The sequence below is a fragment of the Sus scrofa genome, chromosome 8 (genome assembly GCF_054392235.1).
Source record: "Sus scrofa isolate SSC_HxYL_T2T_F1_AM1 chromosome 8, Sscrofa_HxYL_maternal_Yorkshire_Landrace_v2.0, whole genome shotgun sequence".
In the NCBI taxonomy this organism is placed as follows: domain Eukaryota; kingdom Metazoa; phylum Chordata; class Mammalia; order Artiodactyla; family Suidae; genus Sus; species Sus scrofa.
The window spans coordinates 42,214,051-42,240,213 of record NC_139390.1 but is presented as its reverse complement, the minus strand read 5'-3'; the positions used below and the strand labels follow the sequence as shown (position 1 = coordinate 42,240,213).

The 26,163-nt window shown below is 41.4% G+C and overlaps 1 long non-coding RNA gene across 1 annotated transcript in view; it reads left to right on the top strand.

Annotated features, from left to right (window-relative positions):
• The first annotated feature begins 911 nt into the window (after positions 1–911).
• Positions 912–26,163, top strand: part of LOC146400450 (uncharacterized) — a 69,096-nt gene continuing 43,844 nt past the window's right edge. Inside the window, exon 1 of the long non-coding RNA XR_014813557.1 lies at positions 912–1,096. This is a non-coding gene — a long non-coding RNA (uncharacterized LOC146400450). The remainder of the gene's footprint in view (positions 1,097–26,163) is intronic.

Here is a 26,163-nt window from a genome sequence, read left to right as displayed (position 1 = left end):
ACAAAAGAAAACATTCTTAGGAAATGACAAAAAAGAGGTTGGTTACTAGTTAAATGAGCACTGACTTGGATCTTTAAGTCAGGGGGAAAAATGGGAGCCTAGTACCGTTTGACTGGGTTTCAGGGTGGTGTCAATAGTAAGCTAATACACAGAGTCTTAAGTATTCTTAAGCGGAAGCTCAATTAAAAAGACAAACCTTGGAACAGGCTTTGTGGAAGGCCAAGAGACTTAGATTCTGCCAGTCCAGGAAGGAAGGGATTCTTAAGATAAAGGGTATCCATCGCAAACATCTTGTTTCCAACTCCCGGGAGCTCTCCATCAGGAAATGAACAGTAATGTGCTGCTTTGCTGAGAGACAGAGAGAGAGAGTGGGAAGGAGGGAGAGAGGGAGCTTGTCTCTAAGATAATAACCATTAGCACAAGCCCCTAGAATCCAGATGTTTTGGTTTCTAGAATCTCCGTCCCTCAAATGCTAAAGTCATTGAAAGGTTGAGAAGCTAATGTTTCCACTGCCCTTTGTTTTGCAATCCTTTCCCTATACCTTTTAATTTAAAACTAAACTTAGTTTTATTCTTTGGTCCAGAGTCTGCCATGATGACACTTCCTAAAGTGCAGGCAAGAAAATTTAATGGCTGGGTAAATGCATAGTCTAGGTAAAGAGCCATGGGATAGGAAGTTGTTTGTTTCTTGGCATGATGATTCTTCTTAAGCAGGTTTGATGATGTGGGCTGAGGAATGCCAGGTGGTGAGCTTGATTAAGAGCTGGCTGTGGTATGTGACCTTCACCCGTGTTAGACAGAGAGACAGATTTACTCATGTGTCTGGACTTGACCTTGAGAACAGCTGCATGTAGCATCCAAGAAGTGAAGGTTTGATATTGGAATAAAACTATTTATTCAGGAATCACACGACCAAACAGCAGCAATGGTGATGATGAAGACTCCACTTGAAAGTCAGAAACAGGAGAAATATATCAGAGACAAAGCATAGCAGAAACAGAGCTAGAGGTCTTTCCTCTCCAGCCTACGGGATACGGGTGTCTGCTCTGGAGTCCACCTCCTGGGTTTGACTGCCATGTATTAGCTGCGTGGCTGTGGTGAGTTACTTAGCCTTTTTGTCTTTATTCTGATTAACTGTGAAATGCAAAGCCATTGCAGTGCTACCTTATGGAGTTTAGCTAAGGATTAACTGAGTATAGTTCACATCCAGCATGAAAGTCATTGACAGACAGCCAGAGCATCCCCATGAACATGGAACATGGCACATTCCCTAGTCTGCATCATCACTCCTGCTCTCCAGGTAATTGTAGTGCCACTTTCTAGTCATGTGACCTTGGGCAAGTTACTTGATCTTTCTGTGCTATATTTGTTCTTCTGTTAAATTTGATATGATTGTTATAAGGATTACATGAGTTAATATTTGTGAAGTGCTTAGAAGCGTAACTAGATGCTTATTAAATAAACAAGACTGGGCCTGGAACACCTAAGAGTTGAATATGTGTTAGCTATGGTTTAAGTATGGTCACCTTCAAGGAGAACTTGGTCCTGTTCCAAGCTCTTGACTAGAATGAGAACTTGTGAAATCAGGGAATAATGGCCAGAGAAAGTGCCAGTGAATGCAGGCTGGAGGGGTGGGGGGCGGAATGATAAAATATCTTTTTGAAGATTATCCATTACTGTGTATAATAATCCCCTTCTCAGTGTGGTAGAAGAATAAAATGTAGGCCCGAAGCAATATCAATTAATATTACATACAGCCACATCTTCATCATGATTAAACAATTAATTTTTCTAGCACTATGGTGAAGAATCAGGGACCCACAATGTAGAATTACTGGACCTTTGAATATGATGGCGTTTCTGTAATGTTTCATCTTCTCTGAGACTTAAAATGTTCCCCTTTTTATTTGGTTTTAATGGAGCTCCTGCTGCTGATCAGGAAGCATTTAGTGCAAAGTCGCCTTGGACAAAATTGAGTCACTGAAGTATGTTTTTGAAATAAAAAGGTTTTGTTTTTTTTTTTTTTTTTTAAATGATGGAGAAATCATTGGCCTAGAACGAAGGTAGACTGGTGGTAGACATGACCCCTCTTTTCTCTGACTTCACCCCAAGGTCAGGAAAGCTGCGAGTGAGAGACATATAACCCAGCAGGGGAGGGTTTCTTTCCCTTATTGGTAGGTAGCCTAAGCTTTTCATTCCGGAGGTCCATTATTGGGTTGGGCCCTTTCACTTTATAATGCTCGAGAAGCATCCCCAGATTCAATTTTCCCACTCCTGGTGTGGCCAAACAGGTCTCTCTCAAGGGCTTCTAGGCAGCCCTCAACAATCACAGCACTGGCTCCAGGGGGTCCTGAAGCCTTGTCTGGCTCTGCAGAGCTGTGTTCTGTCATCCATTAGCAATGTCTTTCACAGGCAAAAGGTGTTGATGACAGAGGTGTTGTTGTACATTTTCTTTTCACTTTTCCTGCCCAATTCTCTGCAGGCTTGCAGAAAGGTTCTAGCTGAGAAGTTTTGGGTATAGTGCTCAAATTCTCTAAGCCTCAAATCTCATCTGTAAAATGCAGAAAATAGTAATAACAATAACAACTGCAAAATATTCATTAATACATGCCTGGTCTGTTGCTAAGAGCTTAACGCATATTAACTCATTTAGTACTCCCAACAACTTAGGGGGTAGGTCTATTGTTATTCTTCTCTGCAGATGAAACTGAGACTCGGATTAATGGTCCCAGCTAGGTGCCTCTGCTCTCCTCTTCTAGGAGTATGGCCTTTTCCATGTGCTCATAAAAGTACTCAGTACATGTTCCCTCCCCTCCTGGGTTATAAGGGCTTCTGGAAAGCGCAGGAATCTGTAAAGGAAACAAACAGGAAATGGGTTAGTGGAGTCTGCTGCAGTCTTCAGCTGTCATATTCTGTTTCATTCTCATATCACGGTGAGAAAGGATATTAACACTTAGATGAAATCCACTGGCAAATCTCTTCAAGCCACATTTCCTGGCTACATAACCTCAGACGGTTTGCAAAGCACTTATATGTCATTATCACTGTTGATCCTCACACCCGGGATCTAAGCAGAGACCTTAGTTTTTATTGGGGACCTTTGTCTTATCAGGGGATCCTTGTATTTTATTAGAAGGTGGCACAACCAGCAAGAGGACTCTTTCTACCATCCTATACATTTGGTTTCTCAAGCTCAACGGTTCTCAAAGGGTAATCTCTGGACCATAGCTTCAGCAGCACTTGGGGACTTGCTAGATATGAAAATTCTCTAGTGCTACCCCAGTATACTGCATCAAAAACTCCAGATGGGACCCAGGAACTCATGAGACAAGCCCTCCACGTGATTCTGATGCACACACCAATCTGAGGTCTGCTGCACTGTGTTACTCTCTTTTAAGAACACGAATTGCAGGGAGCTAAGATAACTAACTAGAGAAGTAGATGGCGTCTGCTGTGGAAGGTTGGACAGATGTATGTGTAGAAAATGGAGCAGGTTTGTTTAGTACTGCTTTAAAGAGTTTTCATTAAACTAAAGAAAGAACCTTCTAAGCAAGGGCCCTTCTAATTTGACTGTTTGGGGAGATGCTTCCCATCACTATAAAGGGTCAAGTAGAGACTCCTAAGGCCCATCCATTCTGAGTGGGGGGGGGGGAGAAAAATACTTTCATTGGTTGGATAAAGGAGATCACTTAAAAAAAAATGTTCCCTCCTGAGTTTGGAACCAATTGAGAAATAAGAAAGAGAGGTTAGGTAAAATAAGATCAAACTTCATTACTAGTAAAGACTGGAGTGGAGAATATGCGTGTTCCAGATTTTTTTTTTCTCTATAATAAACCACCCTAAATCAGTGCCTTAAAATAATACCAATGATGTGGGAATTGGCTGGGCTCATCTAGGTGGGTTTCACCCTGATTGCTCACGTGTTTGCATTCATTCCCATGTCTAGCACCTGGGCTGGAAAGCCTCCAACAGCTGGGGCCTGAGCAGCAGCTCTCACCTGCTTCCATATGTTCTCTCCATATGGTGACCTCAGGGGCCCTGGACTTCTTTCATGGTGACTGAAGGGTCCCAAAGTGATTGTTCCAAGACAGACTGACAAAAGCCATGTGACTTTAACAACCTCATAAGCCAGGCCCTTCCACCTTGGCAGCAGCAGCGTTCTATTTACTAAGCAGTCACAAAGTCCCAACCACGTTCAAAAGGGACATGGACTCAACCTCTTGATGGGAAGAATGCCAACAAATTTAGAGGCATGTTTTAAAACTGCCACAGCATGCCACCAACTGGGGCTCTACCACCTTCTCCCCTAAACTGAACTTCAAAGTTGTGATCAGACCCCTTGCAGAGACAAAGCCTGCCACAATGAGCTTACTAAATGACTCTGCCGACAGGACTGGCTGCACTACTGCATGCTAAGTTCCATTTTCAAATTCTCCAATCAGATAAGTTGCTGCTGAGTTGGGAGAGGGGGTTGGAGAGGCCAGGATTCTTATGCTGGAAGAATTTTTCCACAGGGAGATATGAGGCCAAGAAATGGGGATTAATTACCCCCTTATAGGCAGTTGGATTGGATGGAACACCTTTAATTTTTAAGCTTTCAAGTAATTATGATTTTGATACCTAAATGGTATTTGTATATTCAGTTGCAGAATAACTTAATATCTCTGGCAACTCCCCAAAGGGAAGCTGGACACTTTGTTGAGCCCAGTCAGGGCTCTCCAGAAAAGAAGGGACGGGTGTGTGTGTGTGTGTGTGTGTGTGTGTGTGTGTGTGTGTTTACTATGAGGAATTGCCTCACACATTTTTGGAGGCTGAGAAGACCCACAATCTGCGCTGTTGGGGCTGGAGACCCGGGAAAACTGATAGTATAATTCTAGTCCAAGTACAAAGGCCTGAGAACCAGGGGAGCTAATGGCATAAATTCCAGCCCAAGTTCAGGAGAAGATGAATGTCCCAGCTCAAGCAGGCAGGCAGGAAGAAAGGATGGACTCCTCCTTTATCTGCTTATGTTTTATTTAGACCCTCAATGGATTGGGTGATGCTCATCCACATTGGAGAAAGCCACCAATTCAAATGCTAATCTAATTCAGAAACAACCTCATGGATACACCCAGAAATAACTTTTAATTCTGGGCACCACAGGGCACAATTTGACACAGAAAATAACTGGAGAGGTCCCTCTTTTTCTATTTTTTTGAATTTATGAAGAATTGATATTATTCTTGAATGTTTAGTAGAATTCAGCAGTAAAGTCATCTGGGCATGGGATTTTCTTTGTGGGTATTTTTTGTTTTTTGTTTTTAATATTACTTCAATTTCTTTACTCCTTATAGGTCTATACAGATTTTCTGTTTCTTCTTGGGTCAGCTTCAGTAGTTTGTGCCTTTCTAGGAATTTGTCCATTTCATCTGAATTATCCAATGTACTGGGGTACAATTGCTCAGAGTATTTTTTAATTGAAGTATAATTGATTTACAATGGTGTGTTAGTTTCAGGTGTACAGCAAAGTGATTCAGTTTTATATACATATTCTTTTTTAGATTCTTTTCCATTATAGCTTACTACAAGATAATTGAATATAGTTCCCTGTGCTATACAGTAGGACCTTGCTATTTATCTATTTTATATGTAGTAGTGTGTTTATGTTAAACTCTTAATTTATCCCTCCCTCTTAGTCTTTTTTTTTTAATAATCCTCTTTATTCTGTAAGATTTTTAGTAAGGTTCCCTTTCTCATTTCTGATCCTAGACATTTTTTTAATTTTATTTTTTGTTCTTGTCTTTTCTAGGGCTGCACCTGCAGCATATGGAAGTTCCCAGGCTAGAGGTCTAATCAGAGCTGTAGCCGGCCGGCCTACGCCACAGCCACAGCAACGTGGGATCCAAGCCATGTCTGTGACCTACACCACAGCTCACGGCAATGCCAGATCCTTAACCCACTGAACAAGGCCAGGGATCGAACCCACAACCTAGTTGGGTTTGTTAACCACTGAGCCACAACGGGAACTCCAGATCCTAGTCATTTGAGTCTTCTTATTTTCTTTTTTTTTTTTCCTTGATCAATCTAGCTAAATATTAGCCATTTTATTAATCTTTTCAAAGAAATAGCTTTTGGTTTCATTGATTTTCTCTATTGCTTTTCTGTTCTCTATAGATTTTCATTATACTCCTTATTTTTTTCCTTCCTTCTGTTTGATCTCTTGATTATTATGATCTCCTCAAAGGGACATTGGTAATCTACATTTTCATTTTTATGAGAATAATATTTTTTTCTCCACTCCTCTTTCTCCTCTTATATTGTTAATTTTGTTATGGCACTGCAATCACCCAAGTTGGAAACTGGAGCCTTTATTTATTCTTTTTTCACCTCATGCCTCACATTCAATTGGTCATTGACTCCTATCAGGCTGGCTTTAGAAATGTCTCTCAAATGCACCTGCTCCTCTTTGCTTTCACTCTTTCCCACTAAAATTCAATGCCCACTGATATTTGGGGTACCTGATAGGGGATAACTCAGGCCCACTCCTGACACTTGTTAGGGCTCAAGTAGAATTAAAATGGAGGTTTCTAGCCCATTGCCCAACCTTTTCTTTTCCCATCCCTTAGCTCTATCCCACAGTAAAGTTCCTCACATACATACATGCAGACATACTAAGTTATATTCCAAGCTCTTTCCCATAATCCCAACAAATAGCCACCTCTTATACACAGAGGACAGACGAATGGAGGCCTGTCCCATTTACAGACACTAAAAGCAGACTTGGGATTCTTTGATCAAGGAATTTCAGTTCTCAAGCACTCCGATTGTGATCTAGAAGTAGCAAAGGATCAGCTGTGAGTGGACACCTCCCATTGGCCCTGTGGACTCCTTGTCTGCAGGAGGGCCAGAGCTGGGTCTCCTAAAGGGTAGGTTCCAGTGAAGGGTGTCTCAGCCAAGTGCTACTGTGCCACTCCCTTGCACAAAATTCTCAAGTCTTATCAGTGTCTAAATTCCTTAACTTAGAACACAAGGCCAATTAGAACCTGATTTCAGACAATTTTTCCATCTTTTCTCATTCCTTCATGAACTCAGCACTCCCTAAACCTCAAGGAAGAATTAATTGCTTTATCATGCTTTGAAGACCCTCAGCTTTACTCTTAAACATACTTCTATTAAAGCATGTATAACTTTTTATTATTAATATATGTTTACCTACCTTTCTTCCCTATAAGGTAGTAAGCTCCTTGAGGTGGAGCCATCATCTTTTGTCTGCATTGGAGCCATTCTTTATTCAAGCAATAGTGTCCCCTTCATCTTATGCAACTCTTCTTCCCCTCTCTCCTTGCAGACCCTTCTGTTGTAGTATGGGATTTAAATGGTAGCCGATGTCCTGTACTTTGCATATTAATTATACCTTAATAAAATTTTTTTAAAAGGTCGCTGGCCCCATCCCTGCAGCCATAATGTCTAGCAGCATGTGACCTATGCTGGACCAATCAAGTTCTTTCCTAGAACTTGTTTAACATGCAACTGTGTGGAAAAGCTTTTTCCTCTTGGCTGGTAAATTAGGGAAGGTAGAACACAGAGTTCTTGGTTGTTATGATGTCAGCTTCATGAGAAGTTGCCAAAACAGAACTCAGGCTTAGAGAAGAAATGGGAAGAAACATCTAGAAAGCACTCAAGACTCCGGTTGATGTGGTCCTGTCCATTTCTGTGGTTTGGATACGTGAGCCAATGAACTCCTCTCTTTGCCTCAGCCATTTCTAGTTTGGTTTTTGTGATTTGCAGCCCCAGAAGTTCAGTAAGGTTTCCCTCCAAGGTGGAGGCCAGAGTTTGATCATTGTTTGTATCCCCAAATCTAGCATAGATCCTGGCACAGGGTAGGCACTCCAGACATTTGTTTATTGCTTTAAAGCAAAACATAAATTGGCTGAATTAATTTACTGAGAACTGTGCCGGTCAGTCTAAAATTTTATAAAGTATCCAGTGTTACTTAGATAATGGGAGAAAAAGAGCTTTATGGTTTGTACAATTAAATGTGGAGGGAAAAAAACAATGAAAAGGAAAACAATTCCAGAAAAAGAATACATCTGCTGTCAGTTTGGCAAAGTGAACTACAGCAAGCTAGAAATATTTGTTTCCCAACAGTTTTCAGACTAAAACTTCCTTTTGTAAAATATAAAACGTCCTTTCATGAAGTAATATATAAAAGGAAATCATGAGGATTTTGCTTATGAAAGCTGGGACCTGGAGGGTTTAACTTCCCTCCCTGAGCCCTGTTCTCTCCATCCCAGTTCAGGTCTAGAAGCCAGGGAATGAAGCAAAGGTAGAGAACTAGGGGTGACCTTTCCCAACTCACAAGTTCAATTACTTATCTCAAACAAAAATGGAACTTTCAATGTATCTCCCCTCGGGCATTCAGTAAAAGGAAGCCTGGCTATAAAAGCAGCAGAAAAATGCAACCACATCTTCACCAAGCAGGTCTGGCTGGTTTAAGACCGTGTGTTTTGCCAACTCAAATGATTGTACTGACAATAAGATCAGGAAGAATCTACCTATTGTGAAAACCAAGGATCATTTCTTGCTAGAGCTAGATGGAACCTCAGAGGTCATCTGGTTCAACCGCTATGTGCTGCCTGATCATCTCCATACTGTCCTTGAATTAATGTCCACTTCCTTTTGAACCCACTTGTGAAAAAGAGTCACAGGTTTCCAGACAGCCCCTTCCATCTCTGAATTGTTAGAAAATTCTTTGTTATACTGAGCTGAAAGCTGTTTTAAGAAACTTTACGCCATTGTTTCAAATAGCCTTGCTGATGTTCTTGGAAAATAAATCTAGTCTCTCTTCCAAATTAATCTCTCCTGTAGTCCTTTAGATACTTGAGGCAGCTACCACACATTTTTAGGTAAGACATCTCAAGGTCCTTTAGCAGTCCCTCACAGGACAATAGGGCTTTAATCACCTTCGAGCAGGCGCTGGGGCAGCAATTAGGTGCAAAGGACATGTATCCAAATAGGGCCAAGTCACAACTCTTGTTCCTCAATGTACTTTGTGTGTGTAATTTGTGTACATTACTTAACCTTTGAGAACTTCAGGTTTATCCTTTCTAAAAGAAAGATATAACCTCTTTGAACTTTATTTGTAAAATGGAGACAATAAAATCTAGAGTATGGGTTGTCTTGAAAATTATGTGAGGTAGTACATATAAAATGGGTTAGCATGATGCCACCTGGAACACACAAAGTACATTATTGTTGTTGTTACTTTTTTAAAATATTATATAATGACATCCTGCTCTATAGCACAGGGAAGTATAGCCACTTGTGATGAAACATGGTGGAGGGTAATGTGAGAAAAAGAATGTAGGAGTTCCTGTTGTGGCACAATGGAAATGAATCCAAGTAGGAACCATGAGGTTTCGGGTTCAATCCCTGCCTCGCTCAGTGGGTTAAAAATCCGTCATTGCCATGAGTTGTGGTGTAGCTCTCAGACATGGCTCGGATCTGGCGTTGCTGTGGCTGTGGTGTAGGTTGAAGTTGTGGCTCAGATCTGGCATTGCTGTGACTGTGACATAGGCCAGCAGTTATAGTTCCGATTAGACCCTTAGCCTGAGAACTTCCATATGCTGCAGGTGCAGCCCTAAAAAAAAAACTACAAAAGTAAAAAAAAAAAAAAAAAAGAATATATATATGTGCGTGTGTGTGTATGTGTGTGTATGTATGGCTGGGTCACACTGTTGTACAGCAGAAACTGACAGAACAGAACATTGTAAATCAACTATAATTTTAAAAATTAAAAATAAAATAAAATATAATGTATAATGTATTCACAAACTCAGGCTGCCAAAACAAAATACTATAGCCCAGGTAGCTTAAACAACAGAAATTTCTTTCTTTTTTTTTTTCTTTTTCTTTTTTTTTTTAGAGGTCCCCAGGCTAGGGGTCCAATCAGAGCTGCAGCTGCCAGCCTACACCACAGACACAGCAACACTGGATCCAAGCCGAGTCTGCAACCTACACCACAGCTCATGGCAGTGCTGGATCCTTAACCCACAGAGCAAGGCCAGGGATCGAACTCACGTCCTCATGGTTACTAGTCCAGTTCGTTAACTGCTGAACCACGCCAAGAACTCCAACAGAAATTTATTTCTGACTGTTCTGAAGGCTGGATGTCTAAAATTAAGGTACCAGCAGGTAGATTTGAGTCTCAGCCTTTTTCTCTTGGCTTATAGGGCACCATCCTCCCTCTTGCCATGTACTCAATAACCATTTATTTGTGCACACTTGGTGAGGGAGAGAGAGGGAGAGGGAGAGAGAGGAAGAGAGGGAGAGCGAACACTATTGGGTTTCTCTTATTATGAGGACATTAATCCCATCCAAATAGGGCCTCACACTTATAAGGTAATTAAAATCTTAATTACCTCCTAAGGGCCTTATTTCCACATATAGTCACACTGGAGGTTAGTGCTTCCACACACGAATTTGGGGGTGGGGGGCTACAAAATTTAGTTCATAGGCTATAGTATTACATTGTACTTCCAACATTTAAATGGGAAGTATCTGTCCAGCTAAAGGGTCGGAATCTACACAGGCTCTCAGGTGCAATGCACAGTCAGTGTGGTTGAAGCAGAGAATACAGGGGAAAATAAAGCTGAGAAGCAAGCATGGGACCTATAGTTCATGCTAAGGAGTTTGCATTTTTTTCTCCTAAGGGCAGTGAGAAGACTTTGAAGGTTTCTACGTGGGAATGTGACATAGTATATTTTGTGCTTTATTAGGTTCATTCTGTCTGCCCTGCAGAAAAGGACTGAAGGAAATTTGGCTAGAGGTCGAAATGGAGCTATAGCTGCTGGCCTACACCACAGCCACAGCAACACAGGATGTGAGCCACATCTGCAACCTACCACAGCTCACGGCAATGCTGCATCCTTAACCTGCTGAGCGAGATCAGGGATCGAACCTGCGTTCTCATGGATGCTAGTCAGATTTGTTTCCACTGAGCCACGATGAGAACTCTTGAAAGAGATTTAATCCTAGGAGAAAACCAACATGCACATATTCAAGCATTGTCCTTGGGGTGGTGAGAAGAAGAAAGAAGTATTAATAATCTGGGCACAAAGTGCAAGGGTGGAATTTGAACTCAAACCTTAATAGTTTTTATTCAGCTTTTCTAATAACTAGTAGCACACCCCTCCTCCCCGCCTACCACTCTCCTCCCACAGCCTTTCTATAATCTCCAATTTTCTCTGATGGTTGTGGAAGAGTGAATTTCAGGCGCTGTTACTAATTAGCATAGTGTAAGATAAGCAGCAATTTGGTTGGAACATTTTAATAATAGTTATTTTCTCTTTTGCCTGTATTTAAAAGTTCTAATTTAATGAATAAATTATCTTCAGAGATCTAAGTTATTTCTAGTTTTGTTGTTCCATCTGATATGTTAATTTCAACAACAGGGTTATTTTAATATTGGAGAAAGAAACTTTAAAAAACACCCTTCTACCTTGAAGTCTAAAGTGACTTGTATGTGAATTACCTAAGGAAGAGTTTGATGTAGAGGTCTTTGCACAGAAGGGCCTGGGCGATGAACTTGGCAGAGCACTTTTCATATCCAAAGGTGGGGCAGTCCTGAAACAGTCATTGGAACTTCTTTGAACAATTAGATTTAAACAACTCAAGCTGAGATTGCTTTTCCCTGAAATGAAAGCCAGGAGGTGTAATAGAAATAGCAGTGAACCAGAAACTCTCAGAGTCGGTCCTTGGCTTCCTCATTCACTGGCTATATGATGCAGCACAAGCCCACAGCTCTTCCAGATCTCAATTATTCTAGGAAAACAAGAGAGCAGGAATAGATCATTTCTAAAGCCTTCGCAATGTGCCTATTATGTCAAACTCTGCTCAAGGAAGGTGGGAATTAATAAAATATATACAATCCCAGAGCCCACTGAGCATTGATTCTGATGGGGGAACATACTTTACAAAAGTGCATCATATTAATTAACAAATAGGATGCATTCAACTGGTGTAAGTGTTTAAGAAAATGAAATGGAATATTGGTATATATAAAGAGATACATATTTGTTAGCAGCAACTATTTATATAGGGTAGGTAGCCAGGCAGACTTCTCTGATGAGAGTCCTTTTTTGCTAAGACCTGAGTGATGAGAAATAGTTATCTACACAAATATTTAGGGTGAGAGCATTCCAGGCAGCAAGAATAGACACTGGACGGTGAAGGAGCTTGGTGTATTCCAGGCATAAGGAGATGAGCATGGCAGGAGCACAGTGAATGGAGCTGGTACGAAATGAGGTCTGAAAGACGAAGGGTGGCCAGATCCTGTAAGGTCTGTTTAGCTGTGGAAAGGGTTTGAATTTTTTTTTAATTAGACCAACAGCTCAGAGCAGAATCTCCTCCCACTGCACCCCCCACTGTGACCTGGTGGTGTCAGGGTCAGGCTCTGAGCATCCAGGCATCCTGTAATTCAAGTAGTCGTAAGCGACTCTGACCCGCTGGACTGTTTTGGACAGACAAGGGAGTGATGAGGTCTATTTTTGTCTTGTTTTGTTTTTAAAGATTTGTCAGGGTGCTGTGTGGAGATGGGCTGTCCTAATGAGTCAGAATGAAGCCAGGGCTTTAAGCAAGCACCTGCTGCTGTAATCCAGCTGAGAGATGGTCGCAGTGGAGGTGGCGGGATATGGTACAGAGCTGAAGTCAAGAGCACTAGCTAAGGAGTGGATGTTTATGCCTTCATGACCTACTGGTCATGCTCTGTGCTCCTGGAAGTGTTCCATTCTCTTCCACTTCTCTGAGTTGGTTAATTAGGGTGAGAAAAATGGTTTGTGGTGATGAGATCGCTGCAGAAAGATCAGTGACATTGCATCCATCCATTAGCATGATGCTTTGTCTCAATGAGCCCATGGAACATTCAATGGGAGAACTCTTTCTCCAGGAAAGATAAAAGCATAGGGTAGCTGGTGACATTGAGACAAACCTGAACCCTCTGACAAAGCAAAGACTCCTTCTTTCTTTCCTTCCCTTTCAAATGCGTTCCTGAGAACTTGGTACATTCAGTTTGGCTATAGTGGAGACAGCTGTTTTAAACAGAATCGAATCCAATTTCCATGACATTTTGCACGCAGGCAGATTTTTGGCATTCAGATGATTTGTGCGTGCAATTAATAAATGGCACTATTCTTCTGGAACACTTAGTGCATTATATTTTCAGGAAGTGCAGTCTACCTAACTTTTAACAACTTCTATTCTGCCTTCATTTTTATATAGTCATGTCATTGTAGTTTTGGGTTACATGGCCCTACAACATAATTATATTCTCTGTCAAGCTGAGTGGTAAGCTAGAACTCTCTTCTTGCCATGACCCAAATAATGGGATATGTCTGTTTTTAAAGAACTAACATGTCGAGCCCAAGATCCTAAAAATACTATATTCATTCTGCAGCTGCTAAGAATGTTGTTGGTATCTTTGTGATCTGGCTTTGTCGATGATTTTCTTCCACAAGTTACTTAACCTGGGATGTCCAAAAGGCCTAGAGATTGGGTCCATTCATTCAGCAGACATTTGAGTCCCTAACTCCATGCAAGTTACTCCATACTGGACACCAGGGTGATCATGAAATATAATGAAACATGTCTATCCTCCTCTGGTTAACTTTCCACTTGAGAAGGTTGCGCAGAAAAGATTAAATGACAACATAAGAATTTTAAGATATAGAATAATACAGGTCATCTCACAATAGCAGGATATGATCTAGTGATCAATAATGGTTTATGGGATTTCCCCTCCTGGCTCAATGGTTAACAAACCTGACTAGTATCCATGAGGATGCAGGTTCTATCCATGGCCTTGTTCAGTGGGTTGGGGATCTGGTGTTGCTGTGAGCTGTGGTGCAGGTCTTGGATTTGGCTTCGATCCTGCATTGCTGTGGCTGTGGCATAGGCTGGCAGCTGTAGCTCCGATTTAACCCCTAGCCTGGGAATCTCCATATGCCACGGGTGCAGCCCTAAAAAGTAAAAAAAAAAAAATTTAATTTTTAAAAAGAATGGTTTATAACTGTGCCACTCACACTGTTACATGCACACAAATCTCTTAGGCGTCATGTTAAAATGCATTCTTTGATTCAGTAGGTCAGAGGCGGTGGGAATAAATTGGCACTTAATGCCGAGGCTGAAGGCTCATAACCGAATTTTGAGCAGCCAAGGATTATGTTCAAGATCCCCAAACTGTACAAGGAGGCACCCCAGGGTGCTGCAGTGAATTCTCATGGGACTTTTGCTATTATTAAAAAACAAAACAGTCATGCTCATCAGAAATGATTTGCCGTTCATAGTTTCGACATTAGTCATGCTACATTCCTCTGATCTTATATCTTGGCAAAGCTGGATTCTCACAGTAACTGCACTATGATTTAAAAAAATGTAAGTACTGTGCAAAAATCCACATGGAACAGGCAGGAAGTGGTGTCCAACCTGATTTCCAAGTGTGAGAAGTTGTGCGGTACTCAACAGGCACTTGGTTAGTGAGGAACTATGGTTATGTAGGAATAAATGCTCAAAGAGCAGTTTTATCATAGTTTGCATGCACTCTTTCCTTCAAGGAGCTGCTAAGCTGCTAACTGTGGGAGTTCCCATCGTGGCTCAGGAACTAATCTGACTAGCATCCATGAGGACTCAGGTTCCATTCCTGGCCTCACTCAGTGGGTTAAGGATCTGGTGTTGCTGTGGCTGTGATGTAGGACGGCAGCTATAGCTCTGATGCAACCCCTAACCTGGGAACCTCCATATGCCATGAGTGTGGCCCTAAAAAGCAAAGCAAAAAAAAAAAAAAAGCTGCTAATTGTTAGGATCTGATTTATTAAGCTGTTTGAACATAACTAGTAAATGATGAAGACTAGAAGATATTTTTTTTTTCAGTCAAAGGAGATCACCAGAAAAATTGGGAAGACACCAATGAACAGAGATAGTTTGGATGTCTCTGGGTTAGTAATAAATCCTATCAATTTAGAGAGGCTGGGGTGGTCGGGGAAGGTCACGCAGAGGTTGTGGAACCTGAGTCAGGTGTGCAGGAGGAACAATATAGCTGTATTCCCCAGATTTTATGAAATGCAAGAATGCATGCTTAGATTTCCGTATTGATTCAAAACCTCCACTCCCCTATTTTCTTGGGTGAATGCATACTGGTTTCTACTCAGAATTCCCCTAGTGTAGAGAAATTTCATGCCCTGAGTAACCAGTGGCCTCGAATTACTACCCTCCAATACCTTCCAAACGTGTTGTAATACGGAGTGTGTATGAGGCCATGTGTTTGGTGCTGGTGTTGTTCTTCCTTGACGAATGACCCCAATGTCACCTGGAGTCCTTCTGAGTGTTTGCAAACCACAGTATGTGTCTGTGATTAAAATTTTTCAAAGAACCAGAATTTTATTTTCATGGTTTCAGAGGCATTAGCTGTTATTAAAAGGACTTATTCTTTTCATTGTCTTTTTAACATTAGTTTCATTTGGAGAACAAGTCAGGTTTTTATTTCCATGGAATAAAATTATCTATTTCAAAAAAGTACTTGAATATAAAGTTTGTGGTCGACTTCACTAATCGTTTTGCTCTTCAACCCAAATGGTGTTGAGTTCAGAGAAATGGGCAACAGGGAGCTGGTATAAAACAGTGGCAGAATGGAACAAAGAGTGCTGTTTAGGATGGCTTGGAAGGGGGAGCTGGTGGCAAAGCTCGAGGGAGAGGTGACAGTGGTGGTGGAAATGAGAAGGATTTTCTACAAAAGGAGTTCCCGTTGTGGCTCAGCAGTTAACAAACCCGACTAGGATCCATGAGGATGTGGGTTCGATCCCTGGCCTCGCTCAGTGGGTTAAGGATCCTGCATTTCTGTGAGCTGTGGTGTAGGTCACAGATGAGGCTTGGATCTGGTGTTGCTACGGCTGTGGTGTAGACCAGCAGCTGTAGCTCTGATTGGACCCGTAGTTTGGAACCTCCACATGCCACAGGGGCAGCTCTGAAAAGCAAAAAAATAAAAAATAATAATAATTTACTACAAAAGATACAAGAAGGGATTCTTGTGGCCAGTTGTACATGAAATGAGCCAGAGGGAGGAGGCAGCGATCACACTGGACATCTTGGAAGTTTGGGTGATTGGAGAATAGCAGAGAAGTACAGGGAAGTCTAAAGAGAAGCCATTTTGGAAGGAAGAGGTGACCTTGGCTTGATGCTAGATTTCAGGGGATGGCAAGCAGTTAAATATGCCACTGCAGTTAGAGCTGGAGACAGGAAGACAGGGAGCAGAGATTTGGTCAGGTAAGAAGTGAAGTACTGAGAATGAGGAAGAGAGTGGGAGGACAAGACCAGTCACGACTGGATCTTGGGAAGCATCTAATTTGAGAGGGCAGCGGGGCAAAGCTGAGCCAGTGGATGAAACTCAGAAGGAGCAGTCGGAAGCTTGGAAGAAATTACCCTGTAAGGCTAATGAAGGAGGAAAGAAAAGCTTTATTTATCCAGTGTCTCACAGGTGTGAAGAGTGAGATTAGTTGTTTTTTACATGCTGTTACATGGAAGACCCACAACAAATTCTGAGATGGATATTACCATCCTCATTTTACAGGTTGGGAAGTTGAGGGTCAGAGACACTGTGTAACCTGGCCAAGGTCATTCAGTTAGTAAGTAAAAGGATTTGAATCCTACTTCTTAGTTTGAACTCAAAGAGCTTGCTCTTCCCCTAAATCTTTTAAGAATGGTAAGAGAGATGATTAAAAGACTACTGTGTGCAAACTATTGCATTTGGAGTGGATAAGCAATGAGACCCTGCTGTATAGCACAGGGAACTATATCTAGTCACTTCTGATGGAACATGATGGAGGATGATGTGAAAAAAAGAAAAATATATATATATATGTGATTGGGTCAATTTGATGTACAGCAGAAATTGACAGACCATTGTAATCACCTTAATAAATTTTTTTAAAAAGACTACTGTGACCTATTAGAGAAAATCTCTTTTTTTTTTTCTTATAGTGAGTCATTTATTGTCAAAGAGTCTTTATCTTTGGTCCATAAGTGCTCCCTGGATAAGCTTCAAGAAGTTTATTAATCCCTGAAGTTACATGCAAAATTTTGTTGTAAAAAATACATTTTTTAAATTCCTGATAAGATGGTCTATAGCTTCCACCAGATTTTCAAAGAGCATTTAATCCTCGAAACTGAAAAACAGTTGTTCCAGACAGATGTTTTAGTAGAGTAGTGAATTTCAAGGAGTTACAGACTAACCAGGTAGCAAGAAAGACAAACACAGTATGGGATATATTCAAGAAATTTGGTTCTAAAAGAAGAAAAAGGGGCTTTGGACATTTAAAGAGGCAGAAAAAGCAATTGAAAGTTTTGTTTTAAAGACTGGGGAGCTATGAGTGGATTTGGCAATAGAAGGAAGCAGGCAGTGATGAGACATTGATGACAGGATGGGAAGGGACATATGCCAACAGGGGAGAAAATTCACCAGAGTCAGGGAAAGAGGTTGAGCTTCTCTCCTGGGGATGTTAGTGGGCATGATGCCTTCCCTAAGAATTGCTGTCATTCCATTAGCTACTTCAATGATATACCAGGAGCATTCTCTTTCAGAAACACAATCTGAAAAGGGGGGGGGGGGTGAGGAGGGCAGAGAGGAAGAAAGGAAGAAAGAAAAGGAGGAAGACTGGAAGGGCAGTAAGGTGGAAGGAAAGTAGGAAGGGAAGGAAGGAGGGAGGAAGGAAAGAAGGAAGGAAATTCAGAGTGTTTTTCTAAGAGAGAGGTGAGGAGAAGGAGAGTAAGAGAAAATGGAGGTGTATGTACATATATTCCGAACCCTGACTTTACTCCTAGGGATCAAGGCTAAGTCTGTGACAATGTCTACCTCACACACCAAGAGGGAGTGGAGACTCCCCGGAATATCGTGAGCCTCCAGCGATGCTCTAAGTGAAGAGCTCACCCTTGTCTTCCAGGCACAATCAAATTTAACTTAGATGGGGTGCTGGGGGTGGATTCCAACTAGGCCGTTTTTATTATAGATTTCTTCATCTCTTGTTATCTCCTGGGTTTCAGGTGCATTTAATTATCCCTTCCAAATGCCATATTCTGCTTTTATTGAAAATCTTAAAAAAAAAAAAAACCTTCTCGATGCAGATGCAAATTAAATTTGATGTTTTGTTTACATGAAGGAAAACATAAGGAGTACCTTGCTTGCTTCTGCACGGGCTATGAGGATAGTGTTTTGGTGCCTATCTTTGAACAAAAATAGGATTTTATTACCATTAATATTATCTATTATCATTAGATGCTCATGGAATATAAAAAAAATCAAATTTAGTTCATACTTGCAACAGCTAGGCATTATTAAGGAATTCACTATGGAATCCACAGGTACAGAAGTTTCTAATTAAACACACACACATTTTCCATTAGCATGAAATAATCTTCAGTTTCTATCATGTCTGGCTTTGACTCTAAGGAACTCAGAATCAAATAACAAAACAGAAAGATAAGTAAGTTATGAATTATAACAAAAATAGCGTTTATTGAGCACTTACTATGTGCCAGACACTGTTTTAAATGCTTAACATGGACTGACCCATTTAATTCTCACAATAAACTTATATCATGGGTGCAATTATTGTTCTCATTTAACAAATGGGGAATTGAGGGATAGAAGAGTTAAATTACTGGTCCAAGCTTACACAGCTAGTGAGTAGTGGCTCTAGGCAGTCCATGAGCTTAACCAAACAAAACACAGTTATAGAAACTGATGCCCAGGACAGAGGGGCTGAGGGGAAGGCTGATGGGGGATGGAGGATGCTTCCTGGTGGAGGTGACCTTTGAGCTGGGTTCTTAAGGAGGAAGAAGGAGGTGGATTACATGCAGAGAAGCCTGAAAGAGCAGGGCAAGTTCTGGAAGTTAGGCCGTTTTGTGTTACTTGTGTACCTTGTCGGAGGGGTAAGGATTGTGTGAGAAGTGAAGTTGGAGGGATGATGGTCAGAAGGCAGATGGTGAAGGACCTTGAATGCTGCACCAAGCAGCTCAGATTTTGTCCTGTAACTTCTCAAAGATAGAAATAGAGGAGAGATGCAGCCACGTCTGTGATCACAAAGCCAAAGCTGGGTATACAAATATTCTCTGAACTGCGCTGGATTCTGTTTTCCATCAAAAAAAACCATGCTTAGAGTTCCTGTTGTGGCTAAGCGGTAACAAGCCCAACTAGTATCCATGAGGATGTAGCAGTCCCTGGCCTCTCTCAGTGGATTAAGGATCTGGCATTGCCATGAGCTGTGGTATGGGTTGCAGATGCGGCTCGGATCCAAGTTGCTGTGGCTGTGGTGTAAGCCAGCAGCTACAGCTCCAATTCAACCCCTAGCCTGGGAACCTCCATGGGCCATGGGTATGGCCCTAAAAAAGATAAATAAATAAATAAATAAAGCCATGCTAAAAATAGAAAAAGAAAAAATACCCAAGGAATTGCAAAGTTATATTAAAACAATATAAGCTATGGGAAGTGTTAGCTTACTATTGACTGATTCCTTGATTAGTAAAAAGCACATCTCCTTTGTATCTCTTAAATTAGTAAGAGATTAACAAGATTATTTAATAAGATTAGTTAAGGATGAATAAGAAAAATAAATCAAGAGATAGTGGAAAAACATTATGATAAATCCGATTGCCCTCCACGCTTTGAGAAAGGGCATGTTTGTTCCCTGAGTGTTTCTATAATAATTTATAGGACGCCTTCCTTCTGCCCCCAAATTCCAGTCTAAGCTTTATTCTGGGGCCAAATTTCAGCCCTGCACATGCTGTGTGATCTATGTATTTCCTGCTTCTGTACCTCCAGGCCCTCTGCATTTTGAGACACTCTTCCTTTGAACCTACACATTCAATAGTATGTGGCCCCATCTCGTGTGTATTGTGGAAAACCCACACCTTCTGCAAGACTGCCAAAGCTGCCCGGGGGGTCTCCATTCTTAGGGTCACCTCCTGTTTTTAAATTCTGGCTTTCATTGAATTCCTTTCTTTCTTATAATCATACCTGCTTATTTAGAGTCCCCTCCTCCCAAACAAAAAAGCTAGATTCTTCCTTAAGAAGCATTTTGCCTTCCTTTTGGGCCAACCAGTGTAAACAGCAAACAGCGTTTAAAGTAACAATGTTTTCTTTCCTGTTACAATAATACCTTGCATTGTTACATGTATTATAATTCCACAGGGCATTACAGTTTTCAAAACATTTTCTCAACAGAGCAGGTATGATTGTTCTCGTTTTGGAGGAGAATGGAAGAGGGAACTAACATTTGCAGGCAGCCTTTTATGAGCTAGGCTTTGTCTTCCTGTTTTACATGTTTTAGCTCATTAGCATATGTAATCCAATTAAGAGCATTTTCCCAATTCTTCTTCACAATTTTGCAAGGTAGGCATTTGCAGGAGTGTCTATTGCCATGTACAAATTTCCCCAACACTGAGCAGCTTAAAACAACAAATATTCACAATCTCACACTTTCTGTGGGTCAGGACTGTGGGTGTGGCTTCGCTGAATACCTCTGGGTCAGGGTCTCTCAGGAGGCTGCCCTTGTGCCATTGGCCTTGGCTGTGGTCTCATCTAAGAGCAGGGAGGACCCGCCTTCCAGCTCACTCACATGGCTATTGGCTGGCTTCAGGTCCTCACCTAGCTGAGGTCTCCCTCAGTTTATTGCCATGGTGTCCTCTCCACAAGGCATCTCCTAACATGGCAGCTGGCTTCCCTCACACTGATTCCACAAGAAAGTGGGGAGAGGAGTTCCTGTCATGGCTCAGCCATTAATGAATCTGACTAGCATCCATGAGGATGCAGGTTCAATCCCTGGCCTTGCTCAGTGGGTTAAGGATCAGGGTTGCCATGAGCTGTGGAGTAGGTTGCAGACTCGGCTAGGATTCCATGTTGCTGTGGCTGTGGCTGTGGTGTAGGCCAGCAGCTACAACTCCGATTTGACCCCTAGCCTGGGAACCTCCACATGCTGCGGGTAGGGCCCTTAAAAAAGAAGAAGAAAAAAAAAGAAAGTAGAGAGAGAGAGCTCTCAAGTTGAAAGCCATAGTCTATTTATAAGCTAATCTTGGAGGTGACCTCTCATTGCTTGCACCATAGTCTGTGAATCCCTGGGTCCAGCCCACACTCCAGGGGAGGGGATCACACAGGGGCATGAACACTAGGAATTGGGGCCTTGGGGTGGGGGGTGTCATCTTCCGAGTTGCCTGCCACATCATGATGATTCCCACTTTGCAGAGAGAGAAAGAGAGGTTAAAGAGATTAAACAACTTGGTCAAGTCTTACAACTAGCAAAAATGGTAAAGCCAGAAGTCAATTCCGATTTTAATGTTCTAAGTAGAAAATGGACATTTTTTGGCTCTAAAGATCTCTTTAAAAAGAAAAGAAAAGAAAAGAGCTGAATCCTTGGCAAACCATCCCGTATCGGTAATTTATAAAAAGCAAAACAATTCAGCCCTTCCAGTGATTTCCTGGGGCCAGTACAGATTCAGCCGCATCCTTTATCCCAGAGGTTCCCAAATGCTGCTGAACATCCAGGAAACAGTTTTAGCCAGTCTGAAGCAAACTGAGAAAACTAAGAACCAAGTAGAAGTTTTTCATAAAGACAAATACTCAAAAGTATCTTTTTGTGTGTGTGGGGGGGAAGAGCATTTAACATGGAATCTATCCTCTTAAAATTTGTAAGTGCATAGCACAGAGTTGCTGACTATAGGTACAATGTTTTACAGGAGAAATCTAGAATGCATTCATCTTGCATGACTGACACTTTATACACATTGAACGGTGCTCTCTATTCCCCGCCCCCCAGTCTCTAGCAACCACCATCCAATGTCAGTTTCTATGAGTTTGACTATTTCAAATACTTCGTACTTTGTTTTCTGTGACTGGCTCATTTCACTTAACATAATGTCCTCAAGGTTCATCCATGTTGTCACATATGGCAGGTTGTAGAAATCCTCAAGACTCTGAAAAGGTAAAAGGGCTTTCTTTAATCTTATTTTTATTCTGTCCATTTTGGGGGGTTGAAACAATCTTTCTTTCATACTGTGTTGATCATAATAAAATGATGGTTTTTATAAAAATTACTTTTCTCATTTGATGAAACAAATAATATGTCAACTGATAGACTCCTTGATATTATCTGAACATTTACTGGTCTTTGAAATTTAAGAATTTAGAGATTTCTGCCTCACTATATGATCCTATAAAGTGGCCTTGTTAATCAGAATGATGACTCTGAGTCTGAGGTAAGATCTTCCAATGATAAAGAAGCTATGGTACATATATGCAGTGGAATACTACTCAGCCATAAAAAGAATTGAATAATGCCATTCACAGCAACATGGTTGAAACTAGAGATTATCACACTAAGTGAAGTAAGCCTGAAAGAGAAAAGCAATTACCATGTGATATCAATTATATGTGGAATCTAAAATATGCCACAGATGAACCTATCTACAGAAAAGAAACAGACTCTCAGCCAAGGAGAACAGACTTGTGGTTGCCAAGGGAAGGGATGTAGTGGGAGGCTGGTGTTAGCAGATGTAAGTTATTATGTAGGGGATGGATAAGCATCAAGGTCCTACTATATAGCACAGGGACCTATATCAATGTCCTATGATAAACCATAATGGAAAAGAATGTTTTAAATATTTGTATAACTGAATAGCTTTGCTGTACAGCAGAAATTAAACTTTGTAAATCAACTATTCGTCAATAAAAAATAATTTAAAAAAGAATAAAACCAAGATTAAAAAAAAATCCTCCAATGAGTCTTGAAAATAGGTAGGTGTTTGCCAGATGGAAGTTGTTTTGAGTGGAATTGTGTTCCCCCAAAGGCAGGTTCTAGCCCTCAGCTTCAGTACCTGTGAGTGTGATCTTAAAAAGTCCTTGCAGAAGAAATCATTAAGGTGAAATCATACTGGATGAGGGTGGGCCCAATTCAATGACTGGTGTCATAAATGAGAAGAAAGACGTTTGGATGCAGAAACACACGGGAAGGACACCATATCACACAGAGGCATAGATGGGAGTCAAACACCTAAAGTCAAAGAAAACTGAGGATTGCTGGCAACCACCATAAACTAGGAGGGGGGCATGGAACAGATTCTCAGAGTCTTAAGAAGGAGCCAACCCTGGCAGAACCTTAATTTTAGGTGTCTAGGCTCCAGAACCATGAAACAATAAGCTTATGTTGCTTTAAACCACACGAGCCCATGATAATTTGTCACCGTAGCCCTAAGAAACTAACCAGATAGAACATGGAAAAATATAGTAGACAGAGGACCCAGCAGAGAAAAGGCCTGGGTTGTGAAACAGCCCAGGGGCCTCTTTTTATGGATGATCTTCAGTAGTGTTTAGTAGGGGACCTTCATAGACTCCTGACTCTGCCCCTCATGGGCTATTACAACTGTCAGTCATTCTAAGGCAAGGTACAACTAGACCTTCCAAAACACTGGCTGTATATCTACAATGCAGGAGAACATTTTAAGATCTGAAAATACATCATTACACATACTTGCTTGCTTTGTGAGTTTCTTCAAAAATTAGGAAGAATTTGTCCTTTTGCATTCCAAACATGGTAAGGCAAGTTGTGATTGGATATCTGCCCTATGAAAACGATTAAAATGCGCCCTCCCTACTGCGACCCTCGGTGGAACATTAATGCTGACTTGGCTATAGTCTGATGGTAAATTCCTCTGTCTCTGTCCCTTGCCAGGGAAGTCATAAAGCCCTGGGACCTAAGATGATTGGGTTGAGTGGGTTGGCAATGAGTTATCCCCAGGGAGAAGTTCAGTGTTAGAGAGATGATAAACTGCCTTCTAAGGAGAGTGGGTCTGATCAGCTGCTGAGTATTTGCTTCAATGAGATCCACAGAATGAGAGCACCAAATGTCCTTCTGAGACTATGCAGAACTCAGCTCTGCTTGAAATGAATATTGAACAAACATTTAAAGAGCATTGGTTTTGAAGTGGCATTGGGATGTTCAGTTGTACAGAGGAAAACTCGAGGGACAGCAGGCACTTGCATGTCTTGAACTCGCCTTCGTGGAGCCCCACCTAGTCTAATAATAATAAAATCTATCATAGAATGAACTCTTCCTATGTGTAAGGCACAGGGCTAAGTAATTTATGAACAAGATGAGTTGTGATCTTCACATCAACCCTAGGAGCTAGATATTTTTATTACTTCTTATTATAGATAGGGAAACTGAGGGGCTCAGAAATCTGTCCAAAATCACATGACCATAAAGGTAATGGAGCTTGCTGAGCTCAGTGGTAATGACCCCAACTTGCATCCATGAGGATGCAGGTTCATCCCTGGCCTTGCTCAGTGGGTTAAGGATCTGATGTTGCTGTGAGCTGTGACGTGGTTTGCAGATGTGGTTTGGAACTGGCATTGCCATGGCTATGGTGTAAGCCAGCAGCTACAGCTCTGATTTGACCCCTAGCCTAGGAATTTCCATATGCTATGGGTTCAGTCCTTAAAAAAAAAAAAAAAAAAAAAAAAAAAGTGATTGAGCTCAAATTGATAACCCAACTTCAAAGGACCACTGGCTTTCAGGAGGTGACTTAATCAGGGCAACACAGGAAAGGAGAGCGCATCAGATCCGAGATCACCTTAGATGCCCCAATGACATTGAACTCTGTCAGTAATGAGAAACCACTGAAAATTTCAAGCAGAAGAGTCAAAAATTGCCCAGCATTTAGTAGATCTTGAAGAAATATCTGTTGGATGGACACAATCAAGCTGCAGCATAGAAGCTACAGAGAATGGATTGCAGGAATGCAAGACTGGAGCAGGGGAGACAAGTCAGGACAAAAAGTCCCTAAGGAGCTGCTCCACGTTTTATTATTATTATTATTATTATTTAAAAAAGAGTCTTGCAAACATGAGCAAGGATGTCTGTGGAATGATCCTACATTCTCCTGCATTTTTTTTAAATCTATCATCTATATATGTATGTATGTATGTATGTATCTATTTTTTTGGCAGTTGTGTGCAGAGGCTTGATGTGGAATATCAGTTCCCACACCAGGTATTGAACCCAGACCACAGAGGTTAAAGTACCAAGTCCTAACCACTAGACCACCAGGGAATTCATTGTATATATTTTTTTAAAGAGCCAACAAATAGGGAATTTATTTATTTATTTATTTGTTTTTAGGGCCACATTCACTGCATACAGAAGTTCCCAGGCTAGGGGTTGAATCAGAGCTGCAGCTACCAGCTTATACCACAGCCACAGCAATGCCAGATCCAAGCTGTGTCTGCTACCTACGCCACAGCTCACAGCAACACCGGATCCATAACCCACCGAGCAAGGCCAGGGATCGAAACTGCAACCTCATGGATACTAGTTGGATTCTTTTCCACTTCAGCACAACAGGAACTCCAAAGAGGGAATTTAAAACCCATCTTTCCAGCATCATGCCATCAATGACATGAATTCTAAAGGCAGTCAAGAATTCGAGATCCACCTTAGAGTCAACCAGAGATGAGCTCGGATTCAGGACTTATCTGGTGTACTTCCTTCTTTCTAACCTGCACAGAGCCCTTTCTGTTGGGTGACCAGCTGAACTCACACTTGAGTGCATGTCTCTGTTTTGCTGGGCAAACAGTGAACTCAGGTGTTTCACGCTGCTACTTGGTGGTCTTTATTTCCTTCCAACTGTCTCAAGATTGGGTTCCAACTCTCTGCAAATCAATTAAATTCTTTATATTGGCTCCCCTCAGTGCCCTGCATCTTCCAGAATGTTGCATATTTGCCCCAGATCTATGCCTTTCCTTATGCTGTTTCTTCTGCCCTAAGGTCATCCCTTCTCTTGTTCAACTCATGGATTTTCCACTAATCCTTAAAGATGTTTTGCCTTCTCTTTCAGTCCTTTCTTTTTGTCTTGTACCCTCATTTTCTAAGACCAAGATAGGTACCTTGTCTTTGGGGTATACATATCAATATTTATTTAATTACACTGGTATGTATACAGCCTTTACACAATATCAGATCATTTCACCCGGTTTTTCACATGCCTGCTCATGCATTCAACAGTCATTTGTTGAGGAGTTCTCATCCTGGCTCCATGGTTAAGGAACCCAACTGGTATCCATGAGGATGTGGGTGGGATCCCTGGCCTCGCT